Below are 7,986 nucleotides of genomic sequence, written 5' to 3' on the forward strand. Positions count from 1 at the left end.
CTAACTTTCACCTTTAGCTGCTTTGACCTCTGACCTCTGAGGTGGGCGGAGTCAGAGCTGCTTCACCTTCATCTTCTTCATGTCTGAAAACAAGCTGCAGATTATCTGAGTTTCCAGGTCAAAGGTCAGTCTGATGGCCTTTCTGCTGCATGTTCTCCTGATGTTGGTGATGAAATGAAGAGTCTGTTTCAGTTTTCCTGTTTTCTTCTGGCTGCTGCAGAGAAATGGAGATGAAGGATCATCAGTCAGACTGAACTGCTGCAGCCTGTTCAGAGCTGAGATGAGATTCAGTCTCACATGATGGAGAATTATCACCTGGAGGCTCTTTAAAACCCTCCTGTTGTCCTCGGGTCAAAATGACCCGCCACTGTGTTAAAACCCCCCAAAAAATCCACTAAATGTTATTGTTTTCACTTGACATTTTAAGACTTTTCCTAGATTGGCCCAAACAATAGAAAAAGTTAAATGTTGCTTTTATTCACATTTCCATGTAAGCTGTACAGAAAAAGGTACAAAGATGGTCTTCGATGAGATGAGATTGATCTGCAGGCCTATTTAGGGCTGCTAATCCTAGCAGGTGTATACAGGTCCCGAGGTGAGGCTGCAGCTAGCTGTGACAGAGGGACTGAGGGGTCATAATGTGATATGTGACAGTTTCTTCACCTCTTATGAACTCGGACAGCAGCTCCTGAAGAGGAAGATCACCATGGTTGGTACAGTTCGAAAGAACAAGCATGAGCTCCCACCTGCACTGCTTGCGTCAAAGGAGAGAGAGGTCTTCTCCTCAAAGTTTGCCTTCACACCCACCACCACTCTAGTTTCCTATCTCCCAAAGAAAAACAAGTATGTAGTTCTTCTCAGCACACTGCACAGAGACGGCGACATTAGCGATCGTGAGGACAGGAAGCCAATCATCATCCTGGATTACAACCGCAACAAAGGAGGTGTGGACAACCTAGATAAGGTGATTGGAACATATAGCTGCAGAAGAATGACTGCCCGCTGGCCCCTGGTCATCTTCCACAACATCACTGATGTGTCCTCCTACAATGCCTTTGCGATTTGGAGAGAGATCAACCCGTCCTCGTAAGCACAACAAGAGGAGGGTGTTCCTGGAGCAGCTAGAAAAGGCACTTGTAACTCCACTCATTGAAAGAAGGAAGCATGTCCCCTGCACAGAAGCCTCAGCAGCAGTTGTGAAGGCTATTCAGAGTGCAGCAGCTCCTGATCAACCTGAGGATCCATCTACCACAGCCACTTCCCCAGCTAGGGCAAGTAAGAGGAAGAAATACCAGTTCTGCCCTCAAAAGGACTGTAAAACACATACTGTGTCCTGCAGGTGTAAGAAATATATCTGCAAAGGCTGTGCACTTTGTTCGTTATTACGCAATAGTCAGCCCCGCCCTTATCTCACCACCAACTGACTACTGACCAGTTCTCTGTCTAACAGGTCCGGAAAATCTCTGAAACCCGGGTCTTACCCTAGAATAGGTTTATAGGAGATATTCTATTTAAACTGGCGGCAGAAAAGACTAGTCTAGCTCTAACTACCTGCAAATCCAGAAGTTATGACCCTTTTCAGTTGAGAAACAGTCAGCAGAGTAGCCCTCACAGCTGCATAGCTTCAACAACCACTCCTGTTAACGGTAGCTTTTCTCCTAAAAATAACGTGCACTTGTTACCGGCTAGATTGGATTTAGTGACTTAGACTTAAGTCCCAGGGTCATTATTTTTACATTCACCAAAGGAAAGTACAAAGCCACCACATCTCTGGAATCATGTATGTTAATTTTACTGTAATTGGGGGAAACTACAATGCTCAAACGACTCAATTAATTCCATTGTCCACAAATTCCATTGATAATTTTAGTATGCAATTTATTAAGTAAGCTTTAGCAGGGGTAAATGACAAGCAGATTTACTTTCAAAGATTACAAACTTGTAATAAGACAATAAATTCAAATTAAAATCAATCATAACCTATTCTCATTTCTATCCCTATCCTGTGTCACTAGTTTAACTAAGCGAGGCTTTTGGGGGGCAGGTCAACTCACACCCGATGGCAATTGATCTTGGCAGCTAAAATCTTCAGATTTCCTTGGTCAGAGTCTCTGTCCTGATGGGGCAAAGTCCTCTTTCAGAATAGAAGCAAAGCAGATCTGTCTGTTGTCCTTCAAACGCACAGAATCTTCATCACCCAGTGACCTTTGTCTTTTCTCCAAGTCTGCTGCAGTAGAATAGGGATCGGTGAGTTGAGGCAGAGGGGTTGGTCGAATCAGGAGCCAGGACTGGGGGCAGATGGATCTTGTCCCTACTTGGCGGCGTGAAGTCTCAACTTCCCCTTGGTCCCAGGGTGCGGTCCTCTGCTGATCTTTAGTCTGCGTCCTCTCGTTGTCTCTTCCTCAGCGCCGCGGACCAAGAACAGTTTCCTCTCTCGTCTGCTGGTTTTTAAACTCTCTCAGCCCATGATTGTGTATGGGAGAGATCTACGTGACTTCTGACTCATACTCATGAGTGTGTGGAAAGTCCCAACCTTCCCCAAATCACCATCTCCCCCCCTGACTCATTGCAGCAACTCTCTTCGGTACTTCCCTTTTTCCTACTGGCCATCTGGCTGTTGAGGCCATTTCTCGTAACTTACTGCCTTTTTAGGAGTTGTTCCAGCACCCCCACCCAGCTTAGTCTACTAATTGCGACACAGTCTACCTTCTTTCTCACGAACTCAAATCTTTAGTTATTTCATGTTTGTAATTCATCACAAAACATAATCAACTCGTTATTTTCTCAACTTATGCTCTCAGTATGCTTCTTCATCACTTATCTATTCTGTAACTCAAGCTGTTACCATTTCTAATCATCAATAATCAACATACAACAATCAAGTTGTTATTGTTACTACAAGTCATGAATACAGAACATATATTTCAATTATACATTACAGACATTACAAATCCAAAATACAGAAAATATATTTCAATCATTCCAACTGTTCCGTATGTATGTATTTTATATTTCTCTTCTTTAATCATCATTAAATCAATATGCAAGATTACTGTTATTTCTCAGGCTTTTACTCCATTTTCTGCGTGTACCTGGAAAGATCTCACATCCTTATGCCAGTTTTCACGACAACTTGCATACTGCCCTACATGTGCTAATTAGTTGAATGGGTTATGTTATTTTTCATATTTTTGTATTGTACATTCTCTTAAATTTTTCTCTGGAGAAAAGTAAAAGATACTGAGTCATTGGGATGAATAAAAATAAATAAATTCAAAACTCCTTTTTGCACATTTTTGTCTTTCCTTAAGCTATAGAAATCCAAGGGGAGAAGGAAAACTCAAGTGTTCACTTATTTTGTGGTGACTGACAATTTGCAAGATGAAACTTGGTGTTTAAAATTCAATTAAGCTGCTTATGTTGGGGGTTTAGTGAAGATGGGTCATTTTGACCCAGAGGACACAGGGTGTGTACAGAAAATGAGGACAACATGAGAGTTAAATGTGTTTTATCACATTAATGTGTCTCATCTGGCTGTTTCTATCAGAATCTGAGCTGATGACCAGAACCAGATCAGAGCTGGTCACTGATCAGAGTGAGATCAGCAGCTGAAGCTGTTTACAGTCAGACATCATGTATCAACCAGCAGCTTCATCACCTGATGGTTTCCTCCTGATCTCAGACTCTGATCTGCTCTCTGGGAATCAAACGTGTCGTTTCTGTGTGAATCTCTGAGGCTGAATGTGGAACCAGAATCTGAGTCTCTCAGCTGTGAAGGATGTTTGTGAAACGGTCGACTGACAGGAAGGAATCTGCTCTGATTAAAACCTGCAGCATGATGGGAAGCTTTCAGGACAGAAAAGCTTCAGATGAACCTGAGGATGAACTCAGTGCAGCTGATGGAGGTTTTGATCTTTAGTCAAGTTGATCATCATTAACTGTTTAACTGGTCAGTCTAAGAGAGAAGAGCTTCAAGAAATTTAAGCTCTTCATAATAAAACTTATGCCTTTTTATGCAATATTAGAAATATGTTACAATATTAGAAATATGTTTTAAATAAAAAAATAAAACATTTTATTACCTAGAATGCAATAACATTCCTTTCGTGAATGTTTGACTTATAACATGAACATGTGAGAATCTTCCTGTCTGACTGAACATCAATACAGTGAGAAACTTCATTTTGTGCTGATCTACTGACTATTTTCATAATTGGAAAGCAAAAGTTGTTCAATATGAGATTTTATTTTACAGGATTTAAACCAGGTGATGCTAAAACTCCCACCTGATGAGTTTTGGATTATCTTAAATACAAAATGTTTATTTTTGTTTTTGCAAAGTTTTACCTTAATTACTGCAGTGAATCTGTTGTTTTTCTGCAAATGTTTTTTTCAGTCTATTTTCTAGCTAACAATTCTTAATTTCATTTTCTAAATTGGTCGTGTATTATTTAAATTGATTCATCATGCTTAATACAATTAATTTTCAATGAATCCACAGCTTGAATATTACAGAAGGTCAGTAAAAATATTATTTTAAGCAGAAATGTCAGGGTTATATAAAGTTGGTTAATTTCTTTGCTCTCAACAGGAAGACGAGGCACCAGAACCAACGATGTATTTGACCTGAAGGTCGTTGTCAAAGCAACTGGACTTCCTGAACATCCCAGCAGAACCACAGGCTTATTCATCATGGCTCCATTATCATTTAAATATCATTTCATTATTGATCTTTAACTTTCTCAGAAACCTAATTTTGTGTTTTCACAATCTCTAGATCATAATAATCAATAACAAAAAAGATCTTGATATATTTCACTCTGATGAATCTATATTAGTGTCTGTTCCGGTGAACTGCTAGGTAACCACTCCCTTCTGTCACTCCCCTGCACCTTTCTGCAGCTCCCCTCTGCCGGTTAGTGAGGAGAACCAGGTGGACTCAATCTTCAATCTCCTAGCAATCAGAGTGCAGCTACTTTAGTGTGACTGACCTGTCAGTCCTGGTTTGAGAGCATGAGATGCAAACAGTGCTGGAGCATTTGACTCAGAACTGTGTAAAAGTTTCAACAAGCTGTGAAAGACAGCCGGTAAGGCTTAATGCTACTGCTCATTGCTGAATTGTTTGTTGTATTATTGGTGTTGTACTGTTTAGTCTTATTGAGGTTAAGTTATGGTTAAAGTAGAAAGAAAAGGAAATGTCAGTTGGAATGTCTGTGAGGGTATTTAACAAATTTTGATAAAAATGAAATGCTAATTTATGTATTGCTGTTGAATTAACTAAAAAAAACAGTTTATATATACATTTATTATTCTTTTGAGATAATTGGTTTGGTGGGGTAAGAATCTGATTTTCACAATGTTATTTACTTTATTAATGTCAGAATGTAATAGATGTCTTTCTGTTTCTTTTTGAGGTTTTTCACCTATTGAGATGAGCTATGTGGGCCATCATGTAAAAAATAAAGATGAGTCAACGAAATTAAAGTCTCTCTGAGTGGGATCAAGTTGAAAGTTCACAGTGGAAACGATCCTTTTCAAGTGAGGATCACACAGTTAATCAAACCAGAAAGAACTTGACAGTGAAAAACCGCAGTCTAAAGACTGGAGGGACATTAAGAGTTTGTTGGTTGGACCAAACGTGTCCACAAAGAGACAAATCAAGATTGTTCTTTTGCCCTGCTGCTTAAATCAAAATGGCTGACTCAGTAGTGTTGGAGCAGCTGAAGAGCGCTAGAACAACTGTGAAGCGTCAATTCTCCCGTTTGGCCAATAATGTACTACGAATGCACACAATGATGTCTGAGGAAGAGCTCAGGGACAGCTTTGCAAAACTCACAGCAGAAGCCAGTAAAGTTCTTGAAGCCAATGATGATGTTGCAGAACAATACACTGCTGAAAATTCAGATCCAGAGGTGTTAAGTGAACAACAAAAGGCTGATTTAGATAAAACAAGCAAAGAATGTGAGAAAAAGATGCAAGAGCTAAAAAACCTTATACAAAAGACATTGTGGGAAAATTTTGGGGAATACAAAGTGACACAAGCCATTAGAACTGCAGAGTCACATGCAGATCATGTGGATACTGTAAACCCAAGTAAAAATGCAGATGCATATGGGTTCATGATAGAACATCTGCAAAATCTAGTAAAGACGGCAAAGGCAGTGCATAAACATTGGAGGTGCTGGGCTCCTCATGCAGAGCAACATGAGTTTCAGAGTCGGGTCAGAGCTCTTGAGACCATATTCCCAAAATTAACATTAAGAAAAGCAGAATTTATTGAAGAGCAAAGCAGAGACGTGACCAAAAGGTTAAGCACTTCCATGAGTTTTCCTGTGGCACCAGCCATTAAATTAAAGCCTGCTGCTTTGCCAAAGTTCACTGGAGTTCGTAGAGAGTTTCATCAGTGGAAAAAAGATTGGGAAGCACTCCAGATGCAGGGAGAACCTACAGGATCAAAAGAGATTAAAAAATATCAACTTCTCGACAGTGTGGATGAGAAAATAGTGCGAGACCATCGTCTCACAACTTATACGACAGCTGAGGAGATATTTCGAGTTCTAGAGAATCGCTTTGGAAATAAAACGACTATTGCCCTTGAAATAGTGGAGGAGCTTCAAAAGGTTCCGCCAGTTAAAGGGAACCAGCCCAAGAAGATTGTCGAGCTAATTCAAACTGTAGAAAAAGCTCTGATAGATCTCAAAGAACTTGGTGCAACTGGTGCCATAAAGAACCCTCTTATAACAAAAGCAATAGAAAGTAAACTTCCAGACAGCCTGAAGAAGGAATGGCTTCTCCATATAGCCAACAAAGGAAATGAGGCTGAAGAAGACAAAAGATTTGACTACCTCCTGAAATTTCTTCAAGGTCAAGAAGGAATTTATGAAAAGCTGGATCAATTGAAGGATGAGGAGTCAAAATCAAGGTCTGAACCACGTCAAGCTCGGACCAGAACTTCTATTCAGCCAACAGACATGTCTCAAGGGTGTGTGGTTTGTGGAGACGTGAAGAATAAGAAAAGGCTGTATTTCTGTAAAAAGTTTCGTATGCTCAAGTTGCCAGAAAGGAAGGAAGCTGTTAAAGAACTGGGAGCATGCAAAAAATGTCTGGAAATTCATAACGAGCATGAGAACTGTAAAACTGAGTTTCTGTGTAGAAGGCCAGACTGCAAGGAGCAACGCACTGCAGGACACCATTATTATCTCTGTCCAAGAACTGATGTGTCCAGAGAGCATTCAATCCAGAGGAGCAAAGACACTGCAGTGGGAGGGGATGTAGCAGGACGCTACACCCAAGCCCAAGAAGATTTCATTAAAGGCCTCCCTCCTGAACAGGCAGAAAAGTGTCGTCATGTCTTCTGTAATGCAGTGGCTAAAACTTCTGTGTCCAGTCAGCCCAACCTCCTGGCAAAGAATGGTTTGGTGGAGTGGCCTGTCATCATGATGCTATTAGAGGTCACAGCCAATGCAGGACAAAAGGTTGGGACTCTAATTGATCTAGCATCAGATACCAACTATATAACACATGCTGCAGCTGATCAATTAAACCTGAGGAGTGAAGCCATAACCCTGGTTGTCCACGGTGTGGGAGGAATGAAAGTTCAAGTTACCACAAGACGGTACCTCCTAAAGATCCGGGTCAAGACAGAGAAGGGAAACTTCAGGTCCCACCAACTCCTCTGCTATGGTTTGGACAACATTGCAGACATCCATCAACATGTAACTGAGAAAGCACTTCAAAAGTTCTTCCCAGACGTCCCCCTTAGTGAACTCGTGAGACCAAAGAAGATACAGCTGTTAATAAGTCATAAAGAAGGTCGGCTGGTTCCACAGAAGATACGTGCTGTTGGAGATCTTGTATTATGGGATGGACCATTGGGAAAGACAGTCGCAGGAACACACCCTGAGCTGTTTGAAGATGCTACATTCACAGCACACCAATCTAGAACCCACTTCGCCAGATCAATGAGAACCGCTGCAGTGATGTATA

This window comes from Poecilia formosa, unplaced genomic scaffold (assembly GCF_000485575.1).
Source record: "Poecilia formosa unplaced genomic scaffold, Poecilia_formosa-5.1.2 Scaffold752, whole genome shotgun sequence".
Classification (NCBI taxonomy): Eukaryota; Metazoa; Chordata; class Actinopteri; order Cyprinodontiformes; family Poeciliidae; genus Poecilia; species Poecilia formosa.